The 20,412-nt window shown below is 40.6% G+C and overlaps 1 long non-coding RNA gene across 4 annotated transcripts in view; it reads left to right on the forward strand.

Annotated features, from left to right (window-relative positions):
- The window catches only part of LOC115851679 (uncharacterized), a 183,494-nt gene that overhangs the window by 103,609 nt on the left and 59,473 nt on the right, over positions 1 to 20,412 (forward strand). For 2 of the 4 annotated variants that reach the window (XR_009565187.1, XR_009565186.2), the window contains exons 4-6: positions 4,994 to 5,049; positions 12,465 to 12,546; positions 17,961 to 18,070. This is a non-coding gene — a long non-coding RNA (uncharacterized lncRNA). Of the gene's footprint in view, positions 1 to 4,993; positions 5,050 to 6,398; positions 6,481 to 12,464; positions 12,547 to 17,960; positions 18,071 to 20,412 lie in introns of all 4 variants that reach the window. The other 2 variants (XR_009565189.2, XR_009565188.2) reach the window with 2 other exon arrangements.

Below are 20,412 nucleotides of genomic sequence, written 5' to 3' on the forward strand. Positions count from 1 at the left end.
AATTCTGTACTTTCCAAGCCAGTGCCATGGTCGTCTGTGGATTATCCTCTTTACAAAAAAAGGACGAGATGGAAAAGGTTCAGTAATTTTGGTTCTTTCACACCTTCACCTAGTGCTGAAGCCAGGAGCTTACCCTATAGCTGTGATCCTCTGTGCGAACCATTCTTCCATGTGGGGAAAGGATGAGTGAAGAAAAGGGAGAATAAAAAGAAAACCATATGTGGTTGCTCAAGTAGACGTTTCAGATCTAATCAGTTAGCTAAGGATGCTCCAGGAGAGACTGTTTGCTTATTGCTGGGATTTAAGTATCCTACGCCGTGGAGGGCAAATTCTTATTTTTAATGTAAGAGTAAGAAAACAGTTAGCCTTCAGTGCAGTAGTTCCAGTCTCCGTCAGTGGTACTTATCGAGGGAATAGTAGGGAGAGGGGAAGGAGGGAGGATAATAAATATTCTACCACTGTGTACTCAAATGGTGGTCCATAGACCGGTGGCAGCAGCATCACCAGAGAGCCTACTAGAAATGCAGAGTCTCAAGCCCGAACCCAGTGCTTCTGAATCAGAATCTGCATTTTAACAGACCCCCTGGCAATTCCTGTGCACACTGAAGTTTGAGAAGGACTGCTCTAGTGGGTGATGACAGTACCTGATTCACCATGAGCGATTTACCTGTCTTAGCACACTTTGAGAAAAGCTGAACAAATAAGGCATATCCGCCCAAAGTATTAAATGTTGAGAATCAGAGTTTAATTTTGTTTGTCACGGTTGACTAAACAGCAAATCCTGTTTAGGGGAGGACGGGGTTCTGTGTACTGCACAGATGACGTGCCCCATGGCTTGGATAGCAAGTGAAGAGCTGCTTCCCTGCCCTAGAGTGGAATTGTTTCCATGATGACAGTTATGAGCTGTGATCTCCCCCTACCTCCCCCCCACCCCATTAACCAACAGAGCAGAGAATAAAAAGAATACTTAAAAGTTTTTTTTTAGAATTCGTCATGTCCATTTTTTACATCATGTTATCATCATGGGTTTCTCAGGGGAAGAGTCTGTGCAGAAAAGCGTAGCTTCCTCAGTGATGTGCAAATACTCCTTCTGGGCTAAGCTCAAACTGGCACAGCTGACAAATGTCAGCGTTGGACCATGTTGGCCTAAGCCTGATTTTAAGAAGAATACTTGTGCTTGGTGTTTATCCTGCTGTACATCAACAGATCTTCAAGTGGAAAATCTTCATGTTAAATAGTCATTAACTCCCATGGCCACATGTATTCAATGATCTTTCTCTTCACTTCGAGGAGCCTTTTATTTTCAGAGTAAACGAAAAATGCTAATACATAGTGGTGACCAGTGTCACAAGTACTTGAATATTCAATTCTTTTGTAATGTGATGTGACGATGTTTTTGCCTGTTCGGTCTTTTCCACTGTCTGTGATGATCATATATTACTTCTTCATAGCTAAAAATCCACTAAATTTTCTTTTATAAAAGTAATAATTGAAACAAAAAAAAACCCCTTTAGTGATAAAAAGATTGACTGCTAAAATCAGCCATTACATGAGTTAGAGCTAATCCTAGGGTATTGTCTTAAAGTTTCATGAAGAATCTGTCAGCTTTTTAGCAGCACTGCTGTGCGTCACTGCTGCACTCCAGTCCAAGCCCCTGTAATTTCTTGCCTGGGCTGTTTCAGAAGCTTAATAACTGGTCTTGCTGCTCCCTCCCTTGCTCCCGCTTCAGTCTGTTCTCAACACAGTAGCCAGATCATGTTTGCCTCTGCCTCAAACACCTCTGTTGCATTGCAGGGCCCTCAAAATAAAAGCCAAAGGCCTTTGGATACCCTAACAAGGTCACTGTTTACCTCTCTGACCCCATATCCTACCACTGTCTCCCATGCATGCCGCAGGTCAGACAGGCCACACTTCTGTCTCAGGGCCTTTGCACTTGCTGATCCTCTGTCTGGAACTGTCTTTCCCAAGATGTCTACATGACTGTTTTCCAAAAGAGTCATGGTCTTTGTTCATATGTCAGTTTCTCAGTGAGGCGTTCCTTGACCATCCTATTTAAAATTTAACACCCCCCCCAACATATTTTACATTTAACGAGCATACCTCATTTGTTTGTACTTTGCTTTATTGCATTTTGCTTTATTGTGCTTTGCAAAGGTTGTCTTTTTACAAATGGAATGTTTCTGGCAACTCTGTGTGAGATGATGGTTAGCATTTTATTGCAATAAAGAATTTTTAAATTAAAGTATGTATTTTTTTTTTTTTTTAGACATAATGCTGTTGCACACTTAATAGACTACAGTATAGTGTAAGCATAACTTCTGTATTCACTGGGAAACCAAAAAATGTGTGTGACTTGCTTTATTGAGGTCTGGAACCAGACCTGCAATGTCTCCAAGGTATACCTGTACTTAACATATGTTCACTGTGTGTCTCCTCCTAGAACGTTACCTCCTTGAGAAGCAGGGGTTTTGTCTTGTTCATTATGTGTCCACAGCACCTAGAACCATGCCTGGCTTATTCAGGTGCATGCTGTTTGTTGAATGAGTGAGTGAAGTTGGCCCTTTCTAGCCCCCGATGACTAGATGTGAATGTAGAGTCAAGGGCACTGTGGAACTTCTTCCTATCGGTTTTGTTCTCATTCTCATTACATAAGAGGACTGCAATGTTAGAACATCTTTAAAGTGTAAACCACAGCTGTGAGCCATTTAAAACATTCTGTGCAGCGAGTTAGGAAATGTCGATTAGTTGTTGATTTGTAAGGCAAATAGGAGAATGACACAGTCAGTACACACCAGGTCTCCTGTGTGCCAAGTGTGCAGAGTCAGGCCCCAGGGACAGGAGGAGGTGCCGTGTGTGGAGCCTCCTTCAGAGAGCTGCACACTTTGTTGCTGTCGGCCCCGTAGTCGTGGAGGCATCCCACAGCAAACTCAAAGCCTTTCACGTCCCCCTCCGAGGACCACTGCTTTGGGTGCTTGTGCACATGCGTGCATGTATATTTATTTGTTTTCCAGTGTTGTCTCAGCAAGGGTTTCCTTTGGCCGCAATTTATGTTTTCCTTTTTGTTTATAGTGTTTCTTAGTAGCCCACTGCTACAAGTCCTGTCTGCAGAGGTGCTACTCAAATGTATCTTGAACTTTGTACCGTTTCTCTTTTAGTATCTTAAGATTTATTTTGGCTATGGGAGCCTAGGAAACAGTAAAGTTACGGAAGTGAGTTAGACAGTGCCCATCTAATTATTGACCCCCCCAGGGGCAGGACACATCAGGGAGGATGGAGCCCATTCAGGAAAGCCATATGGTCTGCCTGGCAAAATGATCCTTGTTTTGGAGATGGATGCAGCAGGTTCTAACGGTCCAAAGCCGTCATTCATTCATGAAAATATCTCTTGAGTGTCCGCTGTTGTGGAACATGCTAATAAAATGAGCACAGTATTCACCTTTATGGAGCATCTTACAGTCTAGTGAGAGACATAAACGTAAATTAAATAATCACATAAACGTGTAATTATAAACGGTAGTAAGTGCTACAACGGAGAAGATCAAGATGCTATGGGAGCTTAAGATAAGGGAATGTCCTAGTCTGGGGTCCTGTGACATATGAGCTAGGAGCTGCAGATGACTAGGCACGTATGTGCTTTGTGGGGAAGGTGCAGAGTATGTGCATTAGTTTCTAGCCAGAGGAAACAAGGTGTGCAAAATCTCTGAAGTGTTGAGGGATCTGTGCATTTAAGAGAGTAAAAGGAGACCAGTGTGGCTGAAATGTGAGGGAGATAGGAAGAGTGTGCACGGAGGAGGCTGGAGGGGTGAGCTGGGCCAGACCAAGGCTTGAGAGTCAACTCTCGGGTATTTATCATCAGACCCATGCAGAGCATTAAAGGAGTCGAAGTAGGGCTGAGCCATGACCTGTTTTCTATTTTTAAATGTTTACTCTGGACACTTTGTGGATAATAGATTGGAAGGGAGGAAGCGGAAGCTGGGAAAATAGCAAGAAGTGTTTCGTGTTTGTCCAGGAAAAGAATGATAACAGCTTGGACTAAGATGGTGGTAGTGGAGGAGATAGGAGAACACTTGTCTGGAGAGAGAATATTGGAGGCCACTGGCATCTGGACTGTGATTGCTCTGACATGCTCACCCAACCATCTGCTGTTAATTTGGCTTGATCTGCCTGTATGGTACCCACACCTGGGATTTCAGGAAGTATTTATTGACCAAAGAAATGTGAGTATGTTGGTCAAGCTGGATGGAGCAAGTGTCCAGGCTGTCTGATGACATATTTTTCATGGGAAATGAATCCATAGGCTTTGTGGCTTATCCGTCAATCTTTTATGAGCTTTGTTAACGTGAATCAGTATTGATAAACATGATCATTTTTGGCACCTTAGTGAGATAGACTTTTGGAGCCAGCAGAGGGAGAGACAGAACCTGGACAGTTGTGAGTTCCCCGAGGTAAATGTCCCCTGGTGGAGACTCTCTGAACTGCTCCCTTTCCTAAGCAACACCCTCTTTTTTGATGGATGCTTTTCCATTATCATTTTTAAGTAAATCTGTAATATCAGTAGCTATATTCACCAATTGTTTCTATCTTTAGAACAAATTATTTCACCCAGTGGGGAAGGGTGCTACCACCTAAAAAAGAATTTCAGAGGGAACGTAATTTGGAAAGGCATATTAAATGTAGAATGATTCAGAGTCAAGGAGACTCTTACCCTACATTGTTTCCCTATGCATCTATCTTTCTATTATTATGCCATGTTGATTTCTTTTGAAATCATAAAATATTTGTTTTTCAAATCTCCTTTTATCGATACATGTAATGATATTGTCTTAATGGTTTTATTTAGGAACTCAGTAAAGTTAGGCAGTTGAAATAATTCACTAAAGTTTAACGAAACCCTGTTGGTACTCTCAAGTCTGGAAGATATCAAACAATGATATAAAACATTATGTGTGCATTTGTGACCACTCACTAACAATATTTTCCTCATCTTTTGCAGGAGAAAATGGAAAAAACGGAGGTACTTTTAATGGAACAGAATAAACCACTGAACAGGTAACTACATTATCAGGGGTTGTGTACACATCAATTAGAGTTAATATTTGTGAAGTCCTTAGAAGGTTACCTGGCACGCAGTAAATAACTACATAAGTGTTTGCTACTATTAAGTTCCTTTAGCTGTACCTGAGCCTAAACTAAACCAGTCATACATCCAAAAACTACCCAACAAAAACAAACCATTTGCCCCTAAAGCAAGTGTGAACATCACATGGTCTCTGTGTGACCTGTTACAGTGGCCTGAGAAACTTAATTTCTTAATCTTTGAGCACTCTAAGTAGTTGAATACCCATTCACTTTTGGTTTTGAGCACTCAATTCGTGATGATCTTGTGTCAGATCAGTTTGTTTTTTGAAACAACACAAGCTTCTTTACAGTTCTTGAGGAGCTTATCATTTGTGGAGATGGCTTACGTTTACAGGTAGCCACTGAAATGGCTTGTGGATAGTTAGTAAAGATGGAGAGCATGGCATTAAGAACAGAACTCACATTTTCTGATGATGCCGAGATTACTTGGAGTAAGAAGTTTCAAACTATTGACCCTGCCCAGGCACTGCCTTCACATCACAAAACTGTCGGTGTTATTAAGACCTACTGACACATTCAGCAAACATTGATAAGGGGCCTGTTACGTGCCTAGTGCTGTGCTTGGCCTTGAGATTGCAAAGTTGAACATGTCACCTTTCTCCTCACCCACCCTGTGCCGGTTCCTGCCTTCTTTACCTCGCTGTGGGGGAGACTGGGGTCTCCTGGCCAGAGTGATGCTCTAGATCCCACCTTCCCTCCCACCTTCAGCTCTTCTGTCTCCCCCGGCTCCACTCCCTCCACTCTTTATTCAGGGTGGGGAGAAAAACTCTGGGAGTGGAGGCCCCGCAGTCTGGTTTGGTAGTGTTAGACGTTTCTCTAGAAGGCTTGCTTTCCCTGGACTTCTGTGTCATAGTTCACATAGTTCATTTTAAATATTCTGTGGTTTTGTGTTTTGCCATGCTTCCCCTCTGGCATTTGGGGATATTATTATCTTTGGAAGTTACTTTTCTATTCAGAAGTGTGACATTATTAACTTGAGGGAGGCGGGCACTAGTGGTGTGCTCAATGTGTCAGTGGTTCTCATACCTTTTTTTTTTTTTTTTAATTTTAATTTTCGGTACGCGGGCCTCTCACTGTTGCAGCCTCTCCTGTTGCGGAGCGCAGGCCCAGCGGCCATGGCTCATGGGCCCAGCCGCTCCGCGGCATGTGGGATCTTCCCGGACCAGGGCACAAACCCGTGTCCCCTGCATCGGCAGGCGGACTCTCAGCCACTGCGCCACCAGGGAAGCCCTCTCATACCTTTTTATTGGAACCCACAGGAAGAAGTACGTGTCACGTTAGGACCCAGTGCACGCACTTGCACACGTGGGTGTATGGTTTCCCGATACATCTTCACTATATGTGAGTGTGATAGAATTTTCTAGTCTATTGTATTCTCTATCACTTTTTCTTTTTCTCTTTTTTCTCTCTTCATTTAAACGTTCCTCATAACCTGCCAAATGGGTTTCATAACCTACTAGTCAGTAGTGCTTTGACAGACTTGCTGTATTTTTGTGCTATGGTAGGGGCACCCGCTTTCTTGCCTTTCTGTCCACATTCTTTGGTAAGGTGTGTGTATCTTTTATCCCTAAACACCCCGCCCCCCAATTTGCCTTAACTTAGTTCTTTATGTGTGAAACTCTCTCCTCGTTTGTAATTTAGCTTATGTTTCTGTTTTGTCACATACCATTCACTCCTCAACTTTCTTTGTTTGAACTTTGACATTCCTCTCCTGACCAATAGACAAGAATTACTATTTCAAATGAAATAGATACCTCTGTGCTATTCGATCTTGCATATTAAATATAATTTTTAAAAAGTAACACCTGTATTTTTCATTAATTTCAGTGTTTACTAAACTTTCATAGTGTTCAGGAAAGCGTGTATATTGGAATGCATTGAAGTTACCCACTTTAATCACTTAATCTCCTTAAGCATTTTTAGGATTTCTGGCTCAGCATCTCATAAACTGAAATGCGTTCATGCTATATCACTCAGTCAGGGAGCTGATATGCAACGAGGGAAAAGAATTTCATGGTAAAACTTGATTCCTTACCTTCATGTGTTCTTTCTTAATGGGACTATATAAAATGATAGTTTAGTAAAGCACCCAACAAGCCAGGATCTATTCAAAACTTTTGGAAATGATAATTCACTCTTCCAAGATAGTTAAGAACTTCATTTTAAATGTTGTAGGTTTGCGGCTTGATTTGTTAGATGAGAGATACATTTGGTTCTAGTTTTAAGGCTAGTGCTGGAAAATCAAGAAGCTAAAATCTATTGCTTAATCTGTTTTGAACCCTTATCACAATATCGTGGTGACTTCTGTGCAGTGCTAGCAAAATTCTCACTGATTTCAGAGACAAGTTTATTTATAAAGGAATCATAATTATATACATCTAAGATTACTCAGTATGTAGAATAAATTTTAATGGTTATAATGTGCAGAATGGTTCTTTTAACCTAAGATAAACCAGTATTCACCTGTCTTTGAAGATTATTTCTAGGGTTTATAGGCAATAAATGAAACAGAATATCCCAGTTTGCTGAGTTAAAAGATCTCATTTGAGTAGTCATAGAAGTTTCTAAATATTTTGTTATTGAAGCCAAACCAAAGTTCATTTGGTTCTCTGAGTATGTTCTCATTTCAGTCATGATTAATGAGGCCTTTCCATATAATCATAAATACAGCATATTTGCCAAAATTTAGCCAAATTATTATATTGTATTCTTTTATATTATTATAATATTACTTAGCCAAGTAGTATAGGTGAACACATTCCTATACTTTACAATGATTTTAAATGCCATATAGCACAATTTGGATTGCTTTGTTTTGCCCTATCTAGGGTTTGAAAGTATTGTGAGAAGAGAATAAAGCAGACTTTGACAGCTAGTAGATGTTAAGGTATATGTACCAAAATCCTTTGAAAAAAATCATTTTCTAGGATTTCATTTTGATTTCCCTTTCTTCTTTTTTTTTTTTTAACTTTCTAAGGCAATTTTTTTTTTTTTTTTTATGCGGTACGCGGGCCTCTCACTGTTGTGGCCTCTCCTGTTGCGGAGCACAGGCTCCGGACGCGCAGGCTCAGTGGCCATGGCTCACGGGCCCAGCCGCTCTGCGGCATGTGGGATCTTCCCAGACCGGGGCACGAACCCGTGTCCCCTGCATCGGCAGGTGGACTCTCAACCACTGCGCCACCAGGGAAGCCCTCTATGGGGCTAACAGAGCTAATATGGGGCTAAATAGAGCATGCAAACAATAAAATTTTCTGATGTTTTCTTCTTAGTCTTAATTAATTAAGGTACACTAACTTCTTCCTGGATGACTGTTCCTCAGATATATTCTTCCTTCTTTTACTCACTAATTTCTTTGAAGATTGATTGAAGATTGATTGAATCGGTGCAGTATTCTACAGCCATGTGCATTTATATCATTTGGGCTAGGACACAATTAATGCATCATCTCTGCATGGAAGAGGACCTAGGAAGGTGCAGGTGATGCAGTGGTACCTTTCTGGCAGTCATATCGTCTCCAGGCAGTTGAAGGCCAGTCCTAAGAAGATGCCAGAGGGGCTGGACTGGTAGGTGATCCAGAGCCCTCTCTAAATTGAGGAAAAATAGAAGGGAATATGCATAGAGCTAATGGAAGATCCTATCTCAGAAGAACTGAGTAAGCAGCTCATATATAAATAAACCATGAGGACAAATCCTTCCAGCCTCTCCCAAGATGGCAGTCAGTGCTCTGTAGTTCCCTCATCACATCCCCATCTCCACCGAGACTGCATCAACCTCGGTCTTGTGTTTACCATTAGAGGGGGTTATTTTCATTCCTTTCCATTCTCTGTCCTCTTGCCTTTTGAGACACCTACTACATGTTCTCTTACCTCCCCGATGATTTCTTCCAAGTAACCTTATAAGCGATCCTAAAACTTTGGTGTGAGCCCTGGGTCTTCCCTTTGTCCTGTTCCGTTCCTGACCAGTGAGCTCACGGCATTAGCACAGCATAGGCAGGGGCAGGTGCTAGAAGGTAGTGAAAGAGAGAGTTCAAATAAATACTTCAAAACTACTTCACTTGAATCCCTACTTTTTGAAAAAAATTAAGAAACCATAAAAGGCCTTTAACTAGGAAAAAACTTTTTGTTAAGAATGAATTCTAGTCTGTTTCCTAGCCTACTCTTGTTTAGTCCTAGTGCACAGTACATGCCTGGAAATCAGTAGAAAAACACCAGAATGTGTATTTGTTAGTCCCTTTAACCAGCAGCTTTGAGAGTATACAGAAGCAGGAGTTGATCCTTGCCCCCTGCCTGGCTCCGTTCGTAGGCGTTTGTGCTGCCCCCCGCCCTGCCCTGCGCCCCCATTTCAGAAGGTAAATCACGTTACCATCGGACAAGGTTTTACTGGCTTCAGAGAATGGCACAGCTGAAAAGGATATTATTGATGGTTCAAGGGGACAAATTATGGCAGAAATCTGAACAGTATTTGGGAACATAAACTACCGTGAGTTTGATAACCCCCAAACAAGAACAACATGTATTTTTTTAGAAGTATTTATTTCATACTTGTCCAGTTTTTTGGGCCGTTTTCCTTTATTCATTTTCTGTGAGGGGAAACTGAAGTGAAAATGGAAATTATTTTTATCCCCTTTATTAAGGCACCTAGATTGATTGTGAAAAGCATGAGAAGTCGCGTCAGGTAGCCAAGCACTTGTTTTAAAAGCATGAATAAAAGAAAAAGACAGTAAACAGCAAGATATGACATAGTGTGTTATGGGTTGCTAGTTTTGAACTTCAGTCCTTCATAGCACTAGAGCCTAAGTATTTATGTTGTCAAGAAATAAAGTAAGTGTGGACTTCCCTGGCGGTCCAGTGGTTAAGACGCTGTGCTCCCAGTGTAGGGGGCACCGGTTCAGTCCCTGGACGGGGAACTAAGATCCCACATGCCATATGGTGTGGCCAAATAAAAAAAAAAACCAACAAAAATAAAGTAAGTGAAATGCTAGGTTCATTCTAAGTGCTAAAGGCGTGCAGCTGATATTGTTGACACATACAGAGATACTCGGTGCTCTCAGGACGTTCTTTTAGTCGTGTTTCCTATAGTTCAGGATGGGTTTGTTTTGATCTATCCTATTTTTTTGTGATAATTTGTATGGCAAAGAAAACAGGTTAATTGCCTTTATTATTTCCTACGTGCTAAGCATTGGGTGATGAGTGTGAGGGGAGATACTGCCACCATCCCAGTTTTACAGAATGTGTTTGATGACAGAAGGTTCTAGTCAGTTCCCAGCAGAGACCATAGTCTCATCAGAACCAAATGGTAGCTGGCTTTAAGTAATGTTGCAGCAATATTTAAAGGCTTAAAAAGCTTCTTTACATTGTTGATTAGCTGTGATAGCCACACAAGGAAAATACTCATTAAAAGAGGGGGTTTTCACAGAGTAAAAAAGAAACTCAGATTTTCCTAAGTTTGTAGCATTACTTTCATATTCTTGAGGTTAAAGATTTTTAAGTTAATATTTGCAGTTTACAATCTATTGTTTAGTCCTCAGGGATAGAATATTTAAGTTAATATTTGCAGTTTACAATCTATTGTTTAGTCCTCAGGGATAGTCCAACCCAGAAAACACCACCCCCTAATTCCTGCATTCTAGGGAGGTCTCTGGCAGATCCCCTCCTGTTGAGAATATTGTTACCTGTGTGATTGTTTACCGGTAGAAAGGCAGGTTTAGTGTTGTCAGTTAACTTGCTGTGTTAGTGCGCTGAGCTTGCTGAGACTACAGATTTAGGTTGGACTTCTTTCCCCCCACCCCGTAAATAATTTTGCTTCCCAATTTAGAAAAGTCGAATTCTTAGAACCAGCTACTACTATCATTTGCATGGGACCAAATGAATGCTCTTGGTTCCAAGTACAGTTAATGAGACAGGGTAAATGGGGCAGGAAAATGAGCATCATCACCAAAAAAAAAAAAAAAAAAAAAAAAATCCCCATGTGTAACACCACTAGTCAAAAGTGTCATGTTTGTAGAGTGCAGACCTTACCACTCTTCTATCCAAAAGTGTATCTTTCTTAGAAGCTGACTGACTAGATTGGTATATACTTGACTCATCCTTTTTATTTAAACTACAGCAAATGTACCCTCTGACCCATGTGAAAAGTATTGGTTTTAGACACAATACCTGGTAGAAGTAAACAGTTTAATCCGACCTGGAAAAGAAGTAACCTAAATAAACCTAAAATTAACCTAAAAATTGTGATAGTGGTAAATAGTAAAATCATATTTCCAGCTTCTAGTATTACATTGACACTGGCATATACACAGTCATTATTCAGTTAGAAATTTTATTTTGACAGCACTCTACCTCATATGTGTTTTTCAAAAGGGTGTTAAGCCACTGCCTTACTTTTGACAGACTCCTTAGAGAACGTCTATGTAGCAAAGTGTGGTGAATCGTCACAGTACACTGAAGCCTCAGAGTTTGTCTTAGTTATCTGAGTATTTCACTGCATTTTGAAAGAATCCTGAATTATTCTAATAATTTAATCCTCCACATCACAATGTACAGTGCTTCATTATGCATTAATTTTTTTATAACTTCTTTACGTTTGAAAGATAATGATGTTTGTTTTGTCACAACATGCTTTCATGAGAGGTTTCAAATTGTGTGGCCAGGTGTAGTTGTCAGACAGAGACCTAAACGTTGTTTCGCTTTTGTTCCAGAATTCATTTGCACTGGCTGTTTTAATTCAGATTAAATGCGAGGAGGAATAGTACTGCCTTCTCCTGTCAATATGTGGAAGCATATAGTGTTTACTCAGCATTTAAACGGTGCTGTTTTGGGTTCTGAGGTAGCTGAGGAAGGGTAACCATGCTACCAGGAATTATGTTGATTTTTACTTATTTTATTATCTGTTTAGGCCCTACCTATAGGGCTTAGTATGTAACCGGAAGATAAGGGTGGGTAGACGGGAGGAAAAGAAGTCTTTAGTACATCATCCTTTCATATTTTTCTGAAACACGATGGTTCACTTGCCACAGTGTGTATTACACCTGCAGTTTCTTTGGATCTTATTTGAAAACCAGTGAGGGGAGTAACACAAGTGGGTGCAAAGAAAGAGGTACCCCCACGAGCTCTGTATCACCCAGACTGGCGGTGCTCACGGCAGCTACAGGATTCACTGGTTCGTGGAGATAAGACACGGAAGATGTGTCAGAAATGTTTGGCTAATAGAAAAGTTTAAGTGCCAGCACCTGAGAATGAATTCTTTTTCGCTTTTAAATAAATGAGAGTTAGATTCATTACAGAAACGTAGGGACCTACTCATTCGCATTCTTACATGTTTTCTAGGGAAGGAAGAAAGGATGGAGTTTGAACTGATTTGCCGGGAATCATGTTCAGAATGGATCCAGGATATTGAGGTGTAAAAGAGGTGAGCTGCCTGCCTCTGGCCTAGACTGTGGCTTGTACTTTAATAGCAGGAGGAATGAGGACAGACAGCAAAGCCTGGGCCGTAGTGTTAACGGCATAAGTTTGCCCCTGGGCTCCTGTTTCCCCAGTGCCACAGTTGGACTCTCAATTAGGGATGATTGTGCTCTTAACTGTTAGGGATTCTGTTCATTAAGAGTGAGGAGTCTGGATCCAGACTTCTTGGGCTCAGATACTGGCTTCGCCTCTTAGGCAACTGACTTAATTTCTCAGATTCTTCATTTGTAAAAAAAAAAACAGGGATACTATTAGTATTTACCTTTCTGGGGTTATTAAGAGGATCAGATGAGTTAATGATAGAACACTATCAGGCACACAATAAGCGCCGGGTATGTGTTAGCTGTTGTTACAATATGTGACCCTATTTAATTTTTACAATTTCATCCTCTCTCCATAACCCTTATGTAGGGAGAGTAGACACTTAACTGGGTGAATGAGTGAGTAATGACTTGCCTGGTATCTTTAGAATTATTGATTGGTAACGTAAATGCATTTTGTAAACTAACTTGGTTAGTTTTCAACATAAGGCCGTGTAGGCACCGCACTGATTAAATTACATCCAAGCATGATCCTCCCACCTCATCTCAACCATGGTGCTTTATCTTCTTTCTAATAAACCATTTTCTTTCCTGGAACTCACGAAAAGGATTGTGTTTTACATCATGAGGAAGTACACACAACACACGTACATGAAGCAGTTAACTTTATGAAACAATAGTTACACTAAGTTGAGTGAGCTCTTGTTTTCTGTTTTATTCTCTTGTTTCATTTTTGTAAAAGTGTTGCTTGCAATGCATTGAAATTATTTCACAACCCACTAATGAATTACCCTACAGTTTGAAGAACACTGCATTAAACCTGTTTGACTCTTGTCTAGAACCAAAGTGGGGATACCTTTGATTATAACCAATACTCCCTTCCTTTTCATTCTCTTTCCTAACTTCCCCTGAGAGTGGAGCTGGGCTTCACCAGCTTTAAACAACCCCCCGCCCCCCCCCATATGTTTAAATGCCACCAACCTATTTAGCAAGGGCAAAGTTTGTATTGTCATTTAAAAGGACTTTAAGTATTACTGTATTTCAGATTCACTTTCAGCACATTTGTAATATTAAAAATACATAGAGCTCATATCACTATAAGATAGGATCCAATAATCATTTTCAGGAAGGTGTTTAAGGTTAGGTATGACAAGAGTAACAGACTTTTCAGATTGTGATACCTAACTTCTCTGCCCCACTCCTCCCCAGTTAAATAAGGCATTAAGAACATCACGCAGAAAGGTAACTTTATTGGTAGAACAGAGAGCTCTTGAGAGCTGTTGGCGTCCTGAGCTGTCCGTAGTCTCCAGTGTGTTCCGTCTTCAGCCAGCACCGATGGTTGGTTACTTACTGTTTAGAGCTGCTCATGCCCTGTGACCATGAAGCTGAACATACGCCACTGCCCCTGCTGAGCCCTGATTCTCTGTTCTCACCAACTGAGCCACCAGCCAGACCAAACAACTGTTGGTACTTCTTTGAAAGATTGACAGCCAGATTCGGACCAAGGCTACCACACAAGGCCTTACACGTGACCAACTGCACGTTGCCTTTGGTCAGCCTCCCACACCCCTGCTCCACAGAGCAGCCAAGTTGTCCTGGCTCAGGTGCTGTGTCTAATCCAGCACCTTTTCCATCGAACTTGGTGAAAGTCTGAATATTACATTCTCTTCTTTTCCTGCCCACCCCCCTTTAGGTCGTCGTCTTTGTTATTAAATCCATACATCTTTATCATATTTCAAGTAAATCTCTAAGATTTTTTTCTTTCTTCCCTCTGTTTGATTTTGGAGAGCCCCCAGTGGTGCTAGTCATAGCTGATACGTCAGGAGTAGGGATATAATCATTATCAAGAGGAAAGAGCGTAGTATATTTGGAGGTAGAGTAAAGCATAATAGTCAGTGTCATTAACTTTCAGATCTCTTAAGTGTCTTAGTCTGGTTCATCCTCTTCTGATTATACCTTCTTACACACTTGCATAGAGAAATAAACATCATTCTTAGTTTATTTTATTCCTCATATAATTGTTAGTATTGCAGCACAGTTGCAGTATACATCTTATTTCAGATGTGTGTGTATATATATATGTATACATATATTTATATAGTATCGTATTACAGATACATTGTGAGTGAAATAAGTTTCTGTGGAATGACCTCAGGGTACTAACTTTCATTAGCAGCATCAATCCTAAGGGAAAAGTGGCACCAGTTCTAACCCACCAACGTTAAGTACATTTTGGGTATGTAACCAGGTCTTACTTAATGTCTTTATTTCTCTTAGCCATGCTTCTGTTCATGGAAAAAGGTTGCCTGTCTTCAAATCACCTAAGTACTACTAGAGTAGTATGAGTAGAGTAACTTCCATAATTATTTTCAATAACAACTTAAAATGGAAATCATAGGAAAATTTAGAGTATTCTGAAAATAGGAATATGTTTAAGCATGGATTTTGAAATGACAAATCACTTTTATCACTTCTGTGTATGTAAGTGTTTATGACACTCTCTTGTACATAAAAGTTTACTACTTTCAAACACTGCGTTTATTCTGAGGGACAGTTGAATGAAGAACATTGGGGCCTTTCCCCAGTTCAAGTTGGTGGTCCCAGGTGACTCAGGACAGCCCCTTCACTTTGGCCTCTTTCTCACATGTACACTTGAAATGTGATGGCTTTGGCTGATGAAACACATTATCTTTTTGAAGACTTGGAAACAGCAGTCAGAAAATGTTTAAAAAGAAAAGGCTAGTACACTTTCCTATTAGTAGAATTTTTAAAGTTTTGGGTCTTCATGAAGGCATTTCAATCTTTGTTCTCTCTGCCGACCTGGTATTATACCTTTCAAAATAACGGTTACCAAACAACTCTTCAAATTCATTATTCATTACTAATCTCAGGGTAATATTTTTCTTTTGCTTGAGTTTTAGTATATAGTCTGAAACTTACTGTACTGTAGGTAGCAAGCTAAAAGCCACTGGTGAGAGTGAAATCATGGCAAGGGGTCTTGTACATCATGAATATGTTCTCATTCATTGAAGATGCATTATCTTGACACAATTTTGTGTTTATAAAATGACCTTGAACTTGCAGATATGCTAAGAGTATTGTTGACAAAGAGATACCGGTAGAGATTGTAATCTCTCTGTTTGGGTCCACACAAGCCAAATACGCAACAGAATTCCTAAGCTTAATGTAGTGAATAAGCAGCATTTGGACTTAGGGCTTTTAACAATTTTGATATATGCCCAACTTTGAGACATAAAGGCATCCATAGAACAAAATAATAAAGTATACCTTTTTAAAAATCATCGAGGTCTGAGAAAAGATAAAACAGAGCCCTTGGGGTTTGGCATTGTTGCCACGGTAGCCACGCTGAGGGGTGAGATGAGTCAGCAGGCCCAGATCAGCAGGGCTTTGCATCCTCTAGCCCACCACATCAACCGAGGATGCTCTGCTTTCATCTGGTGCCTCTGTTGGGCTTTCACCTAAGATTTCATTTGGGGGAGGGCTTCCAGTGCTAATGTACAGTTTGAGAACCGGTGCTCTGACAGATGCAGGTTTTACCTATTAGGCAAAATAGTTGGAACGCCAAATACACTAGACCAACTCACGGTAAAATTAAAGATAGCAGGTCGGCTTCCTTATAGCCCTGTCTGTTGTTAGGATGGCAGAGTGTGTAGTCATCCTGAGACGCAGCGGGGGGCACTTGGAAAAGCTTGTTCGTAAGCACACTGTTTAAGTTGGGCTCCCCTCATCCAGAAAGTTTCCTTAGAAACGTTATGCACGTTGGAGGAACAGGTAAACCCTTTTTATTTAGTGAAACATAATTGTTATACTCGCTGGTGATGTTCAAATCACATTTCTCTATGCACGTTGTAATGATGGTGCTTCCCCACCGCCACCGCCACCCTGCCGCCCGGCACTTTGGACTGAAGTGAACTGACTGCTTAAAGTGGAGCACAGCTTGATGGAAAAGGACTATGAGTTTTCTGCAAGTTCACACAGTCTTGTGGTGGATAAAGAAGGAACCGAGAACAAGACATATGGACAGACGATATCATTTTAAGTGCATTTCTGACAATGTTGCTCAGTTTCCTTTTTAAAAATCCTTTATGTTCAGAGGGTAATGGGGGTGGAGGTGGGCATACAGGGCCAACGTGAAGTCTGACGTAGAGAATGCGTTGCCGGTAGGTCCCCTTGCGAAGCAGGCTTTTTTGTTTTTGTTTCGGTGAGACTTCTGTGGCAAGGAAAACGGTCTGTAACGTTCTTGATGTGGTGCCTGGAAAATCGTGAGCAGTCAGTAAACGTTAGTGTCCTCTCTTCTCATTTTCCTCCTCTTGTTTTCAGCAGCGTGTTTTATTCTGATAACATCTTTTCATGTAACGTTCACCTTCAACATCAAGTACTGTGTTCTTCAGCTGCCACAGCTTGAGCTTTTGTCTCTCAGGTAGAGAGGTGGTGGGGAGGAGAGGCCAGGTGAACCCAGGCAGGCTCTCCTCTCCCCTGGAGTGAAAGCCTCAGGACTGAGGTGGCTTTAGCGCCCTTATCACTCCTGATTTCAGCAGGAGTCAAAGACAAAATAACTGAATGAAAGGGAAGATGGCAGCAGCTGTAATCAACTGTTCAGTTCCACTGACAGGAAAAAATCATCTTCCAACTTTAAAGGATTTAAAAGTAACCTGGAATGCTTCTTAACATGCAGATCCCTGGGCTCTACCCCAGAGTTCTGAGTCAACTTTAGGTCATTCTGATGCACGTGGTCCAAGAGCTGCGTGTTGAAAACCCCTAATTCTAAGATCAGTTACACCACTGCTCCATTCTTCGTTGATCATCAGTGTAGCATAAAGACTAAATTTCTTTTGAGAATTTTTACCACTTCTTGGTAATTCTGAGCCCCAAAACCATGGCTTAGAATTCTTGGCTTAAAAATATGTGGACCGTGCCTATACTTACGTGTAACTCTTAGGCAGCTGCATAACACAGAAAACTTTGGCAGTGGCATGAGATTTATTCTTAAATTGCAGCGTCGACATAATTCTTTCTTCATCGACTTTGCCTGATGAGGGAGTCCTATCTCACTGTGGTTTGTTCTCCCGGTGGTTTCTGTAGGGTTAGGGAGAATGCTACAGAAAAAAACGAACCCTGTCTAGTTTTGACTCACTCAAACGTGGTGTGTCTTTCGTCTTTCTGAGTTGGGATATGAGAGGCATGCCCCAAAGGTGGCAAATCAGACTTCCACACTCGTTGCCTTCACTTAGCCAATAGCTTGCTCAGAACGTGTATATTACGATGTGCAGATTCACTAATCGGCGATTTCGGACTCCAGCAGGAAACAGCCTTGAGTCTTGGGAGACTTCTGGGCTTTGCGCTTGGCACTGACTCCTCCACAGAAGCAAGGGGTGCATCTGGCTGTTAGAAGAATTAATGGGCATCCAGGTAAGGGTAGATTGGAGAAATCGTTCCTTGTTTTCCTTTGGGTGGATTTGAGATTTTAGAAAAATTAGTCCTCTGAGAAGAGCTCAGAACTGTTTGTCTTAAGTTTTTCCCTCTGAGTTGCTTTTTGGGATTACCTTGTATGTCATCATTCCCTTTGATGTGAAATCCACCCTCTTCAAAATGTAGTTTCATTTTCAAATCTTTTAAGCATAGGATTCCATTTCTCTTTCTGTGCATGAAATTTTTAAATAATATTTAATTAATATTAAAATAAAATAACTCTAGTTGCTAAGACGCTAACGTAGGTTACTAGTTCGTAACTTAAGTCTCATGTTTTTTTAGGGAGTATGCTTTAAAAGTTGGGCGGGGAAAATCGGTGTTTGCATATGATTTATGAAACAATGATGCTACAAATGTGTCAGACTCTTCCCTATGTTAAAGGCCAAATTATGAGGCATACTGCTTAATCTGTTCTGAGGAAGGAGCCGTGAGACCTCTCCCCCTGCCACTCCCCCACGTTTACTCCTGGTGGGACCAGCTCCAGTTCTCTCCTCACGCAGGGGGTTCCAACTGTGGATGTTCAGTGCAGTGGCATTTTTCTTGAAGAAGTGACTAAGCCTTCTTAGATGAATTTTCTCTTTGAGAGGTGGTAGAATTGCATCAGAAAGGCATTTACAGTAAATGGCTCCCTCCCCCCTTCCTGTAATGACCACATATGAAAGAATGCATTAATTCTTGTTTTGAGGAAATGAAAGTGGTAGAGTTCTATGGAAAACTCCCTGTTCATCATTAATTAACTAGATTTGAAAGTTAAAAATTGTAAAGCCAGAATCACTTCGTGCTATCTAAATAAATGTCACAGAGGTAACAGCTTTTCATTCCATATTCTATATGAAGTAACTAGTTATCCTGAATTCAAAAAGAGGAAATAGTGTTGAATATGGCTATAGTTAATGGCATAAACCTAAACGAATTTCTTCATAGTCATTTTCCTTATTAAATTAATATTTTTCTTAGGTATGTTACTGATTTTGTTCTTTAGGATTCGATTCTCTGTGCTGGAAGGAAAACTCCCATAGGTTATCAGCCAGGGGTTCTCATGGCAACAGTGCTGCCCCCTAGAGGACATAGTATAAATTTGGTACGTTGTTTGGTTCCGCAGTGAAGGACCTTGAATCAGAGATTTTAAATGTCCCACAGTGGAAAAGACAGAAAGAACTGCCCTGTATCCCACATGAGTTTCAACTATCCTGTCGGATATTCATGCAGTGAAAATTAGTTTATAATTATCCGATCTTAGACCTAAATTCATTTTACATAAAAGCACAAGATAACCTTGGCATACTTTAAATACACACAGGATATACTCATTTTCATTCACCTGTACCTCTCCTCTTTTGTTTTCCTGTACTTTTAATATGGAAAGCTTCTGATCTGACTTCTATTAATCCAGGTATTCTTTATAAGTAAGTGATAAGCATCTACTTCATTACATAGTTAATGGGACCTGAAAGTTATGTACATATTGAAATATGTCATGTTTTTATTATAAATTGTTTTGCTTTTGGGCTCTCCTTTACGTTACATTTAAGGTATTATATTGATGTTTTAAAAATATGTGTATACCAGGTAATGTTTACCAATGAATTTCATTTTAGAATAGCAAATATAAATAGGGCATTACAGAATTTTTTGGTTATAAAAAGAAAGCTTTGGGACTAGTGGGGTTTTGAACCAGTGATTCAGTTCCTCTCTGTAGTTCCAGGAAGGACAGTATGCAGATCACCCAGATGGGAGGGATGTTTATCTTCTATGTGAAGATCTCCAGGGAAGATTTCACATGTACTACATTAATATGTTTTAGTATCTTGAGGTCTTCACGTTAAGCTAGTTCTTATTAATACTTTCCAGGAGTCTTTATTAGGTCCCTCTAAAAACACCACCTTTGGTTTCTCCCTTCCTGTAGGAAAGGACAGACAAGTATGGAGAGAAGCTTACAGGTCATCTTGCAAACGAGCAGAGGAGTTTAAAACAGACTCAGATTTTTTTGAACAAGGGGGCTTTGTGTCACTGTCTTCTTCCCAGGAACATGTTCTGCATGTGCCATTTTAGACTTCTGACTGTGTGCTGTAAATATAGTGCATCTTAGGTAAGGTATGGTCTGTGACACACGATTATATCGTCAGAGTCACAGCTGTGAGGTCAGGGTACCCAGGCACATGCATGCAGCGCTCACTGATACTTCTTGTTTGGGGCCACATTTTTAATTCTGTAGACCTTTTTCTTGGATTGCTATTTCTTGTGCATTTTTTGGTTGTTGTTATTCTTATGTGGATGTAATT

Source organism: Globicephala melas, chromosome 9 (assembly GCF_963455315.2).
Source record: "Globicephala melas chromosome 9, mGloMel1.2, whole genome shotgun sequence".
Classification (NCBI taxonomy): Eukaryota; Metazoa; Chordata; class Mammalia; order Artiodactyla; family Delphinidae; genus Globicephala; species Globicephala melas.